This window comes from Gossypium hirsutum, chromosome A03 (assembly GCF_007990345.1).
Source record: "Gossypium hirsutum isolate 1008001.06 chromosome A03, Gossypium_hirsutum_v2.1, whole genome shotgun sequence".
In the NCBI taxonomy this organism is placed as follows: Eukaryota; Viridiplantae; Streptophyta; class Magnoliopsida; order Malvales; family Malvaceae; genus Gossypium; species Gossypium hirsutum.
Genome location: NC_053426.1, coordinates 15,587,126 through 15,604,794, shown reverse-complemented (window position 1 = coordinate 15,604,794; position 17,669 = coordinate 15,587,126). Strand labels below are relative to the sequence as shown.

Here is a 17,669-nt window from a genome sequence, read left to right as displayed (position 1 = left end):
TAAAGAGGAAGAGAATTGAAATTGCCCTGAATTTGGATGAATTCATCGAAATATTGAAAACCAGAATTGTGGGCGATTCTAAATGAAATGCATGTTTTCTAGTAAACTAATAAGAAAATAAATAAGAAGATAAAGCGATAATAAAATAGAAAAACAAACGAAAAAACAATAAAAGAACAGTGCATAATAAAATAGAAACAAAAAAGAAAAAAATAATATAAAAATAAATGAAATCACTTTGGTTAGGGTAGGAAGGAAACAAAAGAAAAAGAAGAAAAAATTAGCTTTAAAAAGGCAAAAAAAGTATACGGTCATGTGTCAAGCCATGTGAGCCACATGGCTGTGCGGCTAGGCCGTGTGGAATCACCCAACCCATGTGTGTAAGAAATAAGTAAAAACAAGCCCAGTAACCACACGACCATGTGGTAGGCCATGTGCGATGCTTCTTCGCTTCTCCGACGCTCGTGTGCAAGCCCTTGTGAGTCACACGGTCTAACACACACCCGTGTGATAGGTCGCCTGTATCACACGACCATGTTTCCAGCTCGTGTAACTCTCTGTGCCTCTGTGGGTCAAATATGGAGAAAATTATTTCAAGTATGCTCATGGCCTGAGCCACGCCCGTGTGTCCAGGCCGTGTGGATCACTCCAAATAATGTGTACCACTTTTTTACTTTTTTTCTTCTTTTTCTTTCTTTTTTTTTAATTTTTTTCAATTTTTTTCATTGTAAAAAACATGAAAGTAAAATAAATAAAAACAGAAACACTTGGGTTGCCTCCCAAGAAGCGCTTATTTAGAGTCTAAGCTCGACTTCCCCTTTTAAGGTCAAAGTTAAGGCACATCTTGGAGTCGAAACTCCTCTCTCTCATTATCAGTATTACCATTGAAATAAATTTTGAGACGATGACTATTTACCTTGAATGTACCGTAATCAGAGTGTGTTACCTCAACGGTTGTAATAGCCCATTTTTAGTGAAGTTGGAACAGTTGTTTTGGGACCACAAATTCGATATCGTAAAATTTATTTTAATATTATTATGTGGTCCACAACATGTTAGAATTATAACATAAAAATTTTGTTAAGAAATTTTACTGTTTGTATGCTCAATTTGTGAAAAAGGATTAAATCGCGTATAGTGCGAAAGTTGTGTTCTATTAGTTAAAGGGATTAAATAGCTATAGAACCTTATTATAAAGGTCCTTATGTGGTAATTATACCATTTAAGGAGATAGTGGATGTACATGGAGTGTAATCATGAAAAGTCAAAGTTGGTGAGGGTTGGTAATTTGATGATAAAAAGTTAAATAAAATAAAATAAAACTAAATGGTCATATTCCTCCTTCATTTTCAACTGAAAATTTCAGTAAACTAAGAGCATAGGAAAGCTATAATTTTCAGCCACAAATTACCTTGCATGTAAGTTATTTTGGTGGTTGTTTTTGTTGATTTTTGTGTTTTTGGAACCCTTGTAGCTTAAGCTAGCTAATTAGAGGACTAAATTTCATTATAAGTGACAGTCTAGCATTTTTCCATGAGACTATTTTGGTTGTTTTTGGAGTTTAATGGAAGAAAATGAATCTTGGTTGTTAAATAGACAACTTTTGTTAAGTGATTTTTAGTGAAATTGTTATTTGGGGGCTAAATTGAAAAATATGAAATTTATGTGACAAATGTGTGAATTTGTGAATTATATGGGCTACTATAAGCACCTATAAAATTTGACTAGGCTTGGGTGTAGAGAAATTTGCATGAATTTCATTTTACGAGCCTAAGGACTAATTTGTAAAAAGGTCAAAACTATAGGGGCAAAATGGTAATTTTACCATAACATGAAATTTGGATGAATTAATTAGAAATATGGTTAAATGGGTTAAATTTGATTATATAGATCAAGAAAACTTTCAGAACTAAATCGAGGAAAAGATAAAGTCGTGGACTAAACAATCGTATTCTCCGTTTGAGTTTGAGGTAAGTTCATGTAATTAAATTACGTATTGATATGCTTTAATTGAAATACATGAATGTGAATAATTTAATACTACGTATAATTATAAAATGCATAATTAACGTTGTACGAAAAATACCAAGCCCTATTTGAACCTTCAAAATTCGTAGGATACAAATGATAATGTGATTAGGGTTACCGATTTGGTTGAGGTCTTGCATGTATTGCGGATTCACCTTAGCTCGCATGAGCTTACTATTATCCAATTTGGAAGAGCTTACCAATATTCAGATCGGATGAGCTTACCAATATTCAGCTCGAATGAGCTTACCGTTTATCGCTCGTATGAGCATACATGTATAAGAATTGACAGATTACCATTAATACACTTCGTGTGTACTAGTCGTGTATCTTACGATATTCTAAGTGGTTCAACGGACATAGTATTATTACGAGATTATACAAGTTCATACGAACTAGTACAGGTATTTACATGAAAATGGTGTATATATGATATACGGATCTATGGTATATATGTTACATGTACATAGAATTTAATAATTGTTAAAATTCATATATAATTCTATTACGATTTCATATGAAATCGATACGATCTAGCACAGGTGTTTATGTAAATTACATGGAAATGGTTTATGTATGATATATGAATACATGGTATAGATGTTACATGTATATGGAATTTAAATAGTTATTGAATTCATACATGATTCTTGGTTTTTATATGAATACATGGCTAATTTGGTAAATGGTTCAATGGGCAATGTTTTGATAGGATATGACATGAGTTTTATACGAACTACTATAGGTATAGATATGAATTACATGGAAAATGGTATTATATGGTATATTGGTATATGAAATAGATGCTACATTTTATGCAACTTGATTAATTGTTGAATTCATCAGTGATTATTGATTCATAGGTGAATTTACATGACTAACATGGTTGGTGTATATGTGCTTAGGCTTTGGCCAAGTTGTGGTTGGATTATACCACGTTAAACTTTTATGTTATGCATTGTAATGGTAAATGCTTAAATTGAAATATACTTGTGATCATGAAAATGTGATTTCTGGTTTATATATGTGTTTATATGGCTAACTTGGTTGATGATTATATGTTAGGATTTTGGGCTAAATTAAATTGTGATATTTAACCTTAAGAGGTTATCGTTGCTTAAGCCAAGGCCAAGACACGTTGGATTGACTTAAATGGATTATGCTTATAAATTGAAGCGATGAACTTTATTTTTTTTTTAGTTACAAACTTACTAAGCCTAATTGTTTACTCTATTTATTTTTTCATGATTTATAGTGCTTTGAAAGCTTGTACGGGTTGGAAGTTTTCGGAGATTTCATCACACTATCTATTGGCTATTTTGGCACTTATGGTTTTAAAATTTTGGTTATAATGACATGTGTAGGTTGTTTGGCTAGTGTAGCCTATTTGATTTGGTGAAGTATTTAGCCATTTGGTTTGGCTTGTTTGATATATATTGTTATGTATATATGTAAGTAAATGGACATGTTACATTGATATATGTATTATGACGGTATGTGATATTATAGCATGTTATAAGCTTGATATTGGTTGGCTTTGAATGCCTAATTATGTCATGGTTATATGCAAATTGTTGTATTTAGGTTGGTACCAATTTGGGTGAGAAATATGGCTAATTATATCACAACACGGGCGTGTGTCTCAGCTGTGAGTGACCCGGCCATGTGTCCCTTGTAACTTCAATAGAAAACAAATCAGTAGTTTCACACGGCATAGCACACGGGCATGTGGCTTGGCCGTTTGGCACAAGTCAGTATACCCTCCAATTTTCACATGGCCTAACACACGTCTTGGCACACAGCCGTGTGAGGCCATTTCGAAGGGTACACGGCCTGGCACATGGGCGTGTGAATGGTTGTGTAACCCAAGTCAACATGCTCACTAGTTTGGACTGGGCTTGTGGGCGTGTCTCTCTCACATGGCTTGGCCACACGGGCGTGTGTCTCTTGCTCCTTTTAAAATTTTCAAAGTTTTCCTAAAAGTTTCTTGAGTACTTGGTTTAGTCCTGAACCTCTTTTAATGTTTACTTTGGTCATTAAGGCTCGTATTAGAGACTATATGATTGACTTGAATGGTTTTTGTTTTGAATGAGAAATGAACACGAAATGTTTGATTGTTTGATTTATAAGTCTGATAATGCTCTGTAACCCTGTTTCGACATCAGATTCGGGTTAAGGGTGTTACATTTATTGGCACCAAAGCTACAGTTTAGTCGATTCCCGAGCTAAACGTAGCGTATAATGGTCTATTTATAGATGCCATTATATAACCCACAATAGTGTGATATCTCCCGACTCTGATGAGTTTTATTTTTTTACTTAGACAGAGATGATATCCAACTGAGCTAATTCCAATAATACTAAAAGCGATACTCAAGTATCTACTAAAAATGTTGTTTATGATGATTCGAAACTCATAAAGGTATGAATAGAAGTTCATAGCATTATGTTGTTGATAAATATTATGTTATATGTGTGTATATATGAGAGTCAAATTTTGAGGCTTTACAATCTTCACCCCCTCACCAGTATAGTATTATACAATGAAATTCACAAGATTTAGATTGCATAAGTTTACAAGTGTGAAACAAAAGAATTCAGTGGTTCAATGATTAATAGTGCGGTCAGAGCTAAAAATGGGTTAGCAAGTAAAGACAGTTCTAGAAGAGATATCAGATTAATTTTTTTTAAGATTATTCAGATTTCATAATGTCACTGTTAAAGAAGCAGTTAATCTCGACTAATCGACTTATTTGGATATAATATCTAAAAAATGTATTACCCATAATTTCTTCTTAATTGATTTTCATTAGTAAATAGAATAATGTGGGATTAATGATGACTGTTATAGTTAGTGGAATAATGTTTAAATTGTAAAGTTATCTGAGAGCAGTAGTTATGGTCGAGTAGCTTATGATGATCTTTACTGGATATTCTATGTGTTTATTTAATTTCAGAGATATATATAGCTGTTCATTTTAGATGTAATCCTTATCGTATGAGAAAGTTAGCTAACCACAATGTTAGATGGAAGCATTAATAGTTTGGTTGGGTTATGATAGACATTGTTCTATTTTTCTTTGGTATTTTGTTCCATTATGTTTGGTAGAAAATTCAGTATGGTTTCATATCTTGAATTTCATTGTCTATCAAACATGGCCTATCTGTAAAGGATATTATTTGGCCGGAGATAATTATATTTATTACGGTTATAATTTCTAGTTTGATATTGGGAATATAATAATACAGAACTTAGTTTTTCTAGTTTATGTGAAAGGATAGACATTAGTAAAAGTGTATACGATGGAAGATACAGACATTACTAAAAGTGTATACGGTGGACGATACTTCTGCTTCAGATGTCATTTATGGTATTTTCTTTCTTATTGATAAACTTGATATGATTATGGAAATGAACTGATTAACTCTGCATGATGCTGTGGTAAATGGTAAACAAAAGCATATTATATTGAAGTATCAGGATGGTGAAATGCTTTGCTTTGAATCAGAAAAGTTGAATGATTTGCCTACTGTGATATCAGTCATATTAGCTCAGAAATGTGTTAGAAAAGGTTATAATATTTACTATGCCTATGTATTGGATATTAAAGAATTTGAGTTAAAGTTTAAAACAGTGGTAGTGGTATGTAAAAGTTCTGATGAATTTCCAGAAGAGTTACCTGGATTACTATTGGTTAGAGAAGTGAAAATTTGTTATAGAATTTTTACCGGAAATAACATTGAAAAATGTATCTGAAGTCAGAGATTTTCTGATACTAACCGGTTGTTACCGAAGATTTGTAAAAGAAGTTTTCAGTGATAGTCACATTGATGATATGGTTATTACAGAAAGAAGTGAAATTTAAAATGGTCTGATAAGTGTCAGCAAAGTTTTGACCAGTTGAAAGCTCTGTTGACTGAAGCATCAGTTCTGGTTCAGCTTGAAATCTGGTAAGGAATTTGTGATTTACAATGATGTGTCAGTAAACAGTTTATGTTGTGTTTTTTTTATGAATTACGAATACTCAGCTGTTATTGTCTGATGATGACTCAATTTTGGCTAAGTTAAAAGCTAAATTAACATTTTACAACAGATCCGTGAAGTTAAAAAATGTGAAAATAAGTTACAAGCTAAACGAGTATAATGTTAAACGACTTTTGATTCAAAATTTTAGATTGGACACAATGATTGTCTATTATTCAGAAATATATTTAGTGTACTGAAAAGTCCAGAGCTGATACAAAAAATTTTGCACGAAGCTCAAAATGGTATTATGTTTGTTCATTTCAGAAGTAATTAATTGTACAATAAATGGAAACAGATGTATCAATGACCCGTAATGAAACATCATATTTCCGACTCTATTATTCAGAAATATATTTAGTGTACTCAAAAGTCCAGAGCTGATACAAAAAATTTTGCACGAAGCTCAAAATGGTATTATGTTTGTTCATTTCAGAAGTAATTAATTGTACAATAAATGGAAACAGATGTATCAATGACCCGTAATGAAACATCATATTTCCGACTCTGTATCCAGATGTTTAATATGTCAGTAGTTTAAAGCTAAACATCAAGTGCCTTCAGGACTGTTACAGGCAGTGATGATACTCTAGTGGAAATGAGATAGAGTTATTATAGATTCTGTACCGAGATTAATCTTATCTCCGAAAAAGAAAGATGCTATCTGGGTTGTTGTTGACTATTTGAAGAAATCTGCACATTTTATTATGGTACATACAGATTTCTCACTTGATAGATTGGCTGAGTTATATGTTTCTGAGATTGTCAAATTACATGGAATGTCAGTCTCCATTTGAGTGCGGAGGTAATTGGGAAAAATATTTAATGTCGATCGAATTCACATATAATGATAGTTTTCAGTCTATTATATTGTACAGAGTTCAGTGTGAAAAAGAGTCACGGATTTAAATTGATTTTGAGGTTTAGAAAAAAATGAAAATGATTCATGAAGACTCGAAAAACAACTTTAGATAGATAAAAATCGTATGCAGACTTCAAATGTAAAGATATTGAATTTCAGATTGATGACAGAATGTCTCTGTAAGTATTGCCTTAAAAGAGAATTCTTCGTTTTTGGTCGAAAAATGGAAGTTGCGTAAGTGATTTATCGGACAGTATGAAATTACCGAAAGAATCGGACTTGTTGTGTACCGATTAAATATATGGTCAGAGCTTGAAAGGATTCATAATTTCTTTCACGTGTCTATGTTACGACAGTATCGATCTGACCCTCCACATGTTATCTATCCAATGGATGTTGAGATTCATCTTGATATAACATACAGTGAAGAACTGATCAGAATTCTAACATGAGAAATAAAAGAGTTGGGAAATAAAAGCATAGCTTTAGTAAAGGTTCTTTAACAACATCACGAGATAGAGAAGTCTACCTGAGAACCCGAGGAAAATATGAGAAAACAGTTCCATAATCTATTTCCTGATAAGATTTTTGGGGACAAAAATTCTTAAGGGGGATAGTTGTAACAACCTGTTTTTAGTGAAATCAGAACAGTGGTCTCAGGACCACAAATCCGATGTCATAAAATTTATTTTAATATTATTATGTGTTTCAAAACATGTTAGAATTATGACATAAAAATTTTGTTAAGAAATTTTACCTTTTGTACGCTCAATTTGTGAAAAATGACTAAATCGCGTAAAGTGCGAAAGTTGTGTTCTATTAGTTAAAGGGATTAAATAGCTATAGAACCTTATTGTAGAGGTCCTTATGTGGTAATCAAACTATTTAAGGAGGTCCTTAGTGTAATCATGAAAAGTCAAAGTTGGTGAGGGTTGGTAATTTGATGAAAAAAAGTTAAATTAAATAAAATAAAACTAAATGGTCATCTTCCTCCTTCTTTTTCAACCAAAAATTTCAAAAAACTAATAGCATAGGAAAGTTAGAATTTCAGCCACAAAGTCTCGTGCATGTAAGTTATTTTGGTGGTTGTTTTTGTTGATTTTTGTGTTTTTGGAACCCTTGCGGCTTCAGCTAGCTAATTAGGGGACTAAATTTCATTATAAGTGAAAGTCTAGGGTTTTTCCATGAGACTATATTGGTTGTTTTTGGATTTTAATGGAAGAAAATGAATCTTAGTTGTTAAATAAACAACATTTGTTAAGTGATTTTTAGTGAAATTGTATTTGGGGGCCAAATCGACAAATGTGAAATTTATGTGATAAATGTGTGTATTTTTGAATTATATGGGCTTCTATAAGCACCTATAAAATTCGACTAGGCTTGGGTGTAGAGAAATTTGCATGAATTTCATTTTACGAGCCTAAGGACTAATTTGTAAAAAGGTCAAAACTAAAGGGGCAGAATGATAATTTTGCCATAACATGAAATTTGGATCGAATTAATTAGAAATATTATTAAATGAGTTAAATTTGATTATATAGATCAAGAAAAGAAACTTTCAGAACTAAATCGAGGAAAAGACAAAGTCGTGGAATAAACGATCGTATTCTCCGTTTGAGTTTGAGGTAAGTTCGTGCAATTAAATTGCTTATTTATATGATTTAATTGAAATACATGAATGTGAATGATTTAATACTATGGATAATTAGCGAATGCATAATCGATGTTGTACAAAAAATACTGAGCCCTGTTTGAACCTTAAGAATTCGTAGTATAGAAATGACAATGTCATTAGGATTACCGATTTGGTTGAGGTCCTGCATATGTTGTGGACTCACCTCAGCTTGCATAAGCTTACCGTTATCCAGCTCGGAGGAGCTTACCGATATTCAGCTCGGATGAGCTTACCGTTTGTCTCTCGTATGAACATACATGTATAAGAATTGACAGATTACTGTTCAGTACACTTCGTGTGTACTACCCGTGTATCCAACGATATTCTAAGTGGTTCAACGGGCATAGTATTATTACGATATTATACAAGTTCGATATGAACTAGTATAGGTATTTACATGGAAATGGTATATATATGATATACGGATATATGGTATGTATGTTACATGTACATAGAATTTAATAATTGTTAAAATTCATACATAATTCTATTATGAGTTTATATGAAATCGTTACGAACTAGCACAGGTATTTATGTAAATTACACGGAAATGGTTTATGTATGATATAGTAATACATGGTATAGATGTTACATGTATATGGAATTTAAATAGTTATTGAGTTCATACATAATTCTTGGTTTTTATATGAATACATGGCTAATTTGGTAAATGGTTCAATGGGCAATGTTCTAATAGGATATGACATAAGTTTGATATGAACTACTATAGGTATAGGTATGAATTACATGAAAATTGGTATTATATGGTATATTGGTATATGAAATAGATGCTACATGTTTATGTAACTTGATTAATTGTTGAGTTCATCCGTGATTATTGATTCATAGGTGAATTTACATGACTCACATGGTTGGTGTATATGTGCTTAGGATTTGGCCAAGTTGTGGTTGGATTATACCACGTTAAACTTTTATGTTATACATTGTAATGGTAAATGCTTAAATGGAAATATACTTGTGATCATAAAAATGTGATTTTTGGTTTATATATGTGTTTATATGGCTAACTTAGTTGATGATTATATGTTAGACTTTTGGGCTAAATTAAATTGTGATATTTAACTTAAGAGGTTATCGTTGCTTAAGCTAAGGCCAAGACACTTTGGATTGACTTAAATGGATTATGCTTATAAATTGAAGCGGTGAACTTTATTTTTTTTAGTTACAAACTTACTAAGCCTAATTGTTTACTCTATTTATTTTTCCGTGATTTATAGTGCTTTGGAAGCTCGTTCGGGTTGGAAGTTGTCAGAGATTTCATCACACTATCTATTGGCTATTTTGGTACTTATGGTCTTAAAATTTTGTTTATAATGGCATGTATAGGTTGTTTGGCTAATGTAGCTTATTTGATTTGGTAAAGTATTTAGCCATTTGATTTGGCTTGTTTGATACATATTGTTACGTATATATATAAGTAAATGGCCTTGTCACATTGATATATGTATTATGATGGTATGTGATATTATAACATGTTATAAGCTTGATATTGGTTGGCTTTGAATGCCTAATTATGTCATGGTTATATGCAAATTGTTGTATTTAGGTTGGTACCAATTTGGGTGAGAAATATGGCTAAGAAAATGTCTTATTTTTGTCCACACGGGCGTGTGTCTCAGCTGTGTGTGACATACGACCAGGTGACTCGGCCATGTGTCCCCTGTAACTTCAATAGAAAACAAATCAGTAGTTTCACAAGGCTTAGCACACAAGCGTGTGGCTTGGCTATGTGGCACAAGTCAGTATACCCTCTAGTTTTCAAATGGCCTAACACACGGCTTGGCACACGGGCATGTGAGGCCACGTTGAAGGGTACACGACGTGGTACATGGGTGTTTGAATGGTCATGTGACCCAAGTCAGTATGCTCACTAGTTTGGACATGCCCTGAGACACAATGGCATGGCCACACGGGTGTGTGTCTCCTGCACCTTTGAAAAATTTCAAAGTTTACCTAAAAATTTCTTGAGTTCTCGATTTTGTCCCGAACCTCTTTTAATGTTTATTTTGGGCCTCGAGGGCTCATATTAGAGACTATATGATTGACTTGAATGGTTTTTGTTTTGAATGAGAAATGAACATGAAATGTTTGATTGTTTGATTTATAAGTTTGGTAATGCTCTATAACCCTGTTTCGACATCAGATTCGGGTTAGGGGTATTACAATGGTTCCATATGGAAATACGATTTTTACCATACATGGGTCGGACCCTCTTAACTTAAACCTTGAATTAAAAATTCATGGATCCAATTTGCCTAACAACACTTTCTCCCCAACTTTGAATCGGTTCATTCTCTTCACATGCACAGCATGGGGGTTGCTTTGTTTCTTCATTGTGTTTTCTCGATTTCTCATCAATCTTCATTCTCTATTCATCTAGTTCGTCAAGCTGCACCATTTGCTTTTCACTTGTCCCTTGAGTTCTATCACTTTGAATAAAGTATGGCTCCAACATGTTTTTATGAGGGGTTTCCTGCAAAGAACGTTAAGCCACATGATTATTAACATTAACAGAACAATTAGTTTCATCTCGATCACTAGGGACTCTTACAAAATCACTTTTTTGAAGAGTAATCTTTTCATCACCTACACGAATCACAAGTTCACCAGTACCCACATCAATAACAGTTCTAGCAGTGGCTAAAAAGGGTCGACCTAAGATTATAGGTACCTCAATATCCTCATCCATGTCCAATACAACAAAACAATATGGAATATAAATTTATCGACTTTCACAGGTACATCCTCAATAATACCCTTAAGATATCTAATTAATCTATCCGCTAATTGAATGCTCATCCTAGTGGGTCTGGGTTCCTCGAGGCCAAGTTGTTTGAACATTTTATATGGCATGACATTTATATTACCCCCAAATCATCCAAAACTTTTTAAAATTTAAACTACCAATGAGACAAGGAATAGTAAAACTCCCTATATCTTTAAGTTTTTTGGGTCATTTGTTTTGAAGAATGGCCGAGCAAACTGCATTGAGCTCTATAATCGACAAGTTGTCTAACTTCCTTTTATTTGTTAACAACTCCTTTAAAAATTTTACATACTTTGGCATCTATGAAAGGGCTTCATCAAACAATAAGTTAATGTGCAATTTTTTTAAGAGTTCAAGAAATTTACCATATTATTCTTTTATGTGATCTCTCTTCAATGCTACTGGATATGGAACTCATTTTTTGTAGTCTTTGATTACCAGCTTATGCTCTTTCTTATTTTCCTGAATCTCATCACTTTTATAGCAACTTCTAACTTTGGCTTTTGTTCAGGCTCGACTAACCCTTCCACGCTTCAAAAAGTGATTGCGTGGATTTGCTCCTTTGGATTAGTTTCAGTGTTAAGCTACCTTGTGGTCTTCATGAAACAAGTTTGACAAGATGTCCAATTTGACTTTCAAGAATATGAAATGATGCTTGCTAATTTTTTAGTATTGTTTCAATGTTTTGAAATTGAGTTTCTGACACCGAAATAAATTAACTTCTTCGGTTTCTTCTCTTGCTGATAAGGCTGCTTAAAACCTGAAGGGGGTTGTAACCTTTGATTATTTTGACCACTCTAAGAGAAATTTGGATAGTTCGTCCAACCTGCATTATAACTATTACTATAGGGGTTATTATGAGATCTAGAATTATTACCTATAAATTCGACTTGCTCATGCTCCATGTTAGACTTGAAGGGTGAATATTCTGAATTAATCGTCCCCACTCCATTTGAATCACACTGTAATGCTAGATTCACCTGCTTAGAAAAATTCAAACCATCAATTTTCTTACCTAGAGCTTCAACCTAATTTGCCAACATAAAAACTGCATCAATATAAAAACTCCTGCTGCTTTGACAGGTTTTACTCTTGTAACTTGCCACTTATAATTATTCAGTACCATCCCTTCAATAAAATTTTGAGCTACCTCAGGTGTTTTGTTATTCAATGTTCCACCAGTTACTGCATCAATCATCTATCTAGTCGAATGATTCAAACAATTGTAAAAAGTTTGCACTTGGAGCCACAAAGGTAGGTCATAGTGAGAACACCTTCTCAAAAAATCCTTAAATCTCTCCCGTGTATCATAAAGAATATTAAACTAAACAAAAAGAAGATATGTCATTCCTCAACTTAGCTATGTTAGCTGGTGGAAAATATTTTAACAAAAACTTCTCAGTAATTTGAGTCTAAGTCATGATAGAACCACATAGTAATGAATTTAACCACTGTTTTTCCTTACTTCTTAAAAAGAATGGAAACAACCGTAAGCGTATGGGGTCATCAGTAGTGCCATTAATCTTAAATTTCTTGCAAATCTCTAGAAAGTTAGCCAAATGAGTATTCAAATCTTCATCTTACAAACCATCAAACTAAACATATTGTTGTACCATTTGAATTGTGTTCAACTTCAGCTCAAAATTATTTGTAACAATAGTCGGTCTCACTGTAATGGCCTAAATTCAAGGTTATCGAAATAGTGGTTTCGTAACCACAAATTCGATTTAAAGAGAAATTTATTGCAATATTTTTGCATGAAAATTGATATGATAGGAAAATCGTATGAAAATATTGATAGAAAAATTTTACCGATTTAGTGGTTAGTTAGAAAAAAAAATTATTGAAGAAATTGGGTAAAATAAGGTATCGAGACCTCTATCTCGTAAAACTGAGTTGAAAATAATTTTATAAATATTTATGAAATGTTAGTAATGTGGTATTAAAATTTCGTAAGGAAATTTTTAATGTTTGGATAGTTAATTAAATGAAAAGGACTAAATTGTAAAAGATGTAAAAGTGGATGGGATGATTAAATAGCTTAAGTGTCTAATGAGAGAGGATTTAAAAAGAATTAGACCCAAAATTTATTTGGGCTGGACGGCAAGGGCATGAAATCAGCAGGAAAATTGATAAATTAAGGGCAAAATTGGAATTTTGCAAAATTAACTAAATAAAATTAGGACTAAATAGGAAATATCTAAATTTCTCTTCATTTCTCTTCAATTCCAGTAGCTAAAAACGCCATAGGAGGGTTCTTTAAGCTGGTATTCCATAATTTTTGCACCAAGTGAGTTAATCCTTGCCTTTTTCTTGTAATTTTTGTGTTTCTAAGACTTTTACAACTACGTCCTACTATTAAATTCATTAGTTTTTGATTTCATGGATGAAATTGAAAGTCACCATGGCTGAGTGTTGTAAGTTTATGATGAAATAGAATGAAATTAAAGCTTTAATTTGTTTATGAGATGATTTTATTAGGTAAGTTCAATAGAAATTTATTTTTAGGACTTAATTGTGAAAATGTTTGGAATTAAAGTCTATTGCTGAATTTTTTATTCCTAAAGGTTGTAAACTAGTTTAAGGTGATAGAATAAAGTGTTAATTGAAAAAAATCAGCTCAATTGAGAGGCTAATTGAGTAGGGATGAAATTGTTATTTATTAAAAGCTTAGGGGAAATCGAATTAGAAGATGAAAAAAATATGAAATTAAAGCTTATTGAGTCTAGTTTCTCATAAAAGAAATGGTGTAAGCAATGGATCTGTAAATCATGAGATATAATGAATTTTGTGAGACAAGGTCAGAATGAATTCTAGTTCCCCTGTTCTGACTTTGAAAAATAATAAAAAATTGAATAAAAATAATTAGGGGCTTAAATTTATATGCATAGAATCTTGAATGAGTCTATTTTCAATAGAAACAAACGAAAACATCATTCGAATTTTTTATGAAGAGATAATTAATTTCTATAATTTCATTATTATTTATATGCATAGGATCTTGAATGAGTCTATTTTCAATAGAAACAAACGAAAACATCATTCGAATTTTTTATGAAGAGATAATTAATTTTTAGTGAAGAAGGGTCAGAACTATCAAACAGCAGAACAGGGGTGACTTTAAAGAATAAACTGTACTTATTGGATAAACCAAAAATTCTGAAAATTTTATGGTAAGAAGATATATGAGTATAGTTTTAGGGAAAATTAACGGATCTTAATTTGGAGTTCCGTAGCTCAAGTTATAAATAATTTAGTGACTATGACTCAAATAGACAGCTTTGAATAAACTATAAATAATAATGATGAAATTATAGAAATTGTTGCATATGAACATGAAATGTATTAAATTGATAATTAAATTTATTTATTTAGATCCAGAAGATTCAAATACGAAGCTAGATCGAGGAAAGGAAAAAGTTCAGGATTAGTAGATTTTTGTACACGAACAAGTATCAAGGTAAGTTCGTGTAACTTGAATTATATTCTTAAATGCTTGAAATGTATGTTATTGATGCGAATATGATTTGAAAGTTCATTGTATGAAAATTTATGAAACATTGATATATTTGATAAAAAGGGGAAGAAATCTCGGTTGAATGAAAGGAAATTTCGATGGATCTCTGAAAAGGAATTGACGGTAAAAAGGATCTAGCCCGGACGGGTGATCCTATCCTGATATAGCCCTCCCGAAGAATATGTGGAAAATGGATTTAGGCCGGACGAGTAATCCGAAGTGGGGTCTGAATTTAGCCTGGACTGGTAATTCAGATCCAAGCTCATTAGAGTAATTGTCGTTGCAGAGGATTTAGCCTGGACTGGTAATCCCGCTGTAAGGATGAGGTTCGCGGGAGTGTGCTCTCTGAAATGGAAATGTGTGCACATACGAATTGACGGACCCGAAAATTGTACACTAAAAGTGTACCTCTGAAAAATCCATCGAAATTCTGATAAATTCAATGGGATAAATATGGAAAAATAATAAGGGAATGAAAACCATGGTATTGATGAGTTCATCAATCATAGTATATATTATTGGTACTTGGAAATTATTGTACTAACTTGAATGTTGAGTTTGTGCATGTTAGGGTAATAATGCATTGAATGGATATAGGAATGTTTATTGTATTGTATTGAAAATATTAGGTAAGTATAATTCTTGTTACATGAGCTTACTAAGCACAAAGTGCTTACCCTGTTTCCTTTTCCCCTGTTTTGTAGTGTTAAGAGCTCGGAGGTCGGATTTGGTCGGAGACACATCACACTATCAACCTCAGGATTTCAGTATATAAAGAAACTTTATTTTGGAAATCAATGGCATGTATAAGCTAATAAAGAAAATGTTAACGTGAAATGAATGTAAAGTTAGCCATTAGTATGGTTAACAAACCTGGTTTTGGGTATGTGATGACGTTATCTTATAAATATGCATGAATTTATCTTGAAAATATGTTGAATTGGTTTGGTTGATGTGGATTGGTCTCGATTTAATATTGTAGGGAAGGTTAGATATTTATAAAGGGGCTATATTAAATATATAAAAAAATCGTAAACTCCGATAATACCTCGTACCCTATTCCGACAATGAATACAGGTAGGGGATATTACACTCACAATACTCGATTCAGCTCCAATCAGAATGGACTTAGCATAGTCAAACATAGTACGATGAGTAGGAGGTGCAGAAAGCTACTGATTATTTTGACTATCATTCATCTCCACAGTGATATCCTTTTCCTCTTGATCTTCTATTATATTCTGTTGATTTTTCCTTGTTTCTCTAACATTTCTACGATTTCTATAAGCAGTTTTTTCAACTTCACTATAAAAAATTAATGGTTCCAACTGGTTTCCTCTAGTCATAAACTAAAAGAACCTGTAAGAATCAAACAAAAGAAAAAAATTAGAATGTAAAAATTAAATTAAAAACAAAAATACTAAAATAAAATAAAAATATTAAATTAATAAAAATAAAGTTTTCCTAATATTTTAGCCTATTGTAACGACGCCAAAAAATTGATTGCAATTATAAACCAACTAAAAATCTGACTAAGGCAAGTGCACATATCAATTAATAATCTAGCTATGGTAAGCAAAGATATCGCTCCCACGAAGACTAAAAGTACTAGTGATTACTGTCTTTCTATTATTTAACCAAAAAATTGGAGTGATTGATTAAAACTATAATTAACTAAATTAATTATCTAAAGAACACGACAAAGAACAAATCAAGAAAATAATCAAATAATAACCAAAAAGCAAAACAATACCCAAAAAAGAATTCACGTAGACTTCATCTGTCACTATCAATCTAAATTACACAATTTCTTCACTTAGTATCTTGATCCGTAGAAATCCCTATATTATACTAATATCTCTCTTCAAGACTAAGAGCAACTAGCTCTAGGTTGATTAATTAAAAAAAATTTCTAATTAAAACACATATTATCGCATTAACTCGATCTATAGATTCCCCTATTAGATTTGACTCCAATTGAATAGATTTATGTCGTCCTATTTCTAGGATTGCATGCAACCCCACTCAATTACGTTAGATCTACTCTTAAATAGGGTCTATTCCTCCTCTAATTTAAGCACATCAAACATGGATTAATAGCCTAGAAATATTAAACCAAGAATTAAGCACACATAATTTAGAACAAGATCCAAATATTTATTGCGTAAAAATAAAAATCAAATAACAGAATCCATCTTAGGGTTCATCTCCCTAGATATTTGAAAAATTAGTTCATGATAGCAAATAAAAACATCCCAAAGGCAGTATAACCACAAGAAACAAAGAAACTCATAATAAACTTTAAAGAAATCAAAAGGAGATATTTAATCTTGGTGGAAATCTACTTTAGATTCGGTTTTAGTGGTATTTTTCGAGTTATTTTCTTGAGTATTCTATGATGGCTTACTCCTTTCTTCTTATCTTTGTCATATATAGGTATTAAAATACTTAAAAAGCCTAAAAAAACACGTTTTCCTATAGGTTTGAAGTAAGTTTCGCAATTTCCACATGGTTTGGCACATGGTCGTGTGGTAGCTTGTGTGGCTCACACGGCCGTGTGTCTAGCCTGTGTGGAATGGCCCAGCCCGTATGGAATGGCCCAGCCCGTATGGCTCCTGAAACTTGCTCCGATTTTCGCTCATTTTTCACTCATTTTTCTCCGAAATGCTCTCCTAAGTATAAAAACATGAATTTAAAGGATTATAAGCATAAAATTCATCATTAACATCGAATAATCACCCAAAAATGCATTAAGGATTATGTTGAAATATGTTA

At 32.3% G+C, this 17,669-nt stretch overlaps 1 non-coding gene across 1 annotated transcript; it reads left to right on the top strand.

Moving 5' to 3' along the window:
- The first annotated feature begins 12,633 nt into the window (after positions 1-12,633).
- Positions 12,634-12,735, top strand: LOC121225380 (small nucleolar RNA R71). The gene has a single exon (XR_005923239.1). It is a non-coding gene; the product is annotated as a small nucleolar RNA R71 (small nucleolar RNA).
- The last annotated feature ends 4,934 nt before the right edge of the window (positions 12,736-17,669 follow it).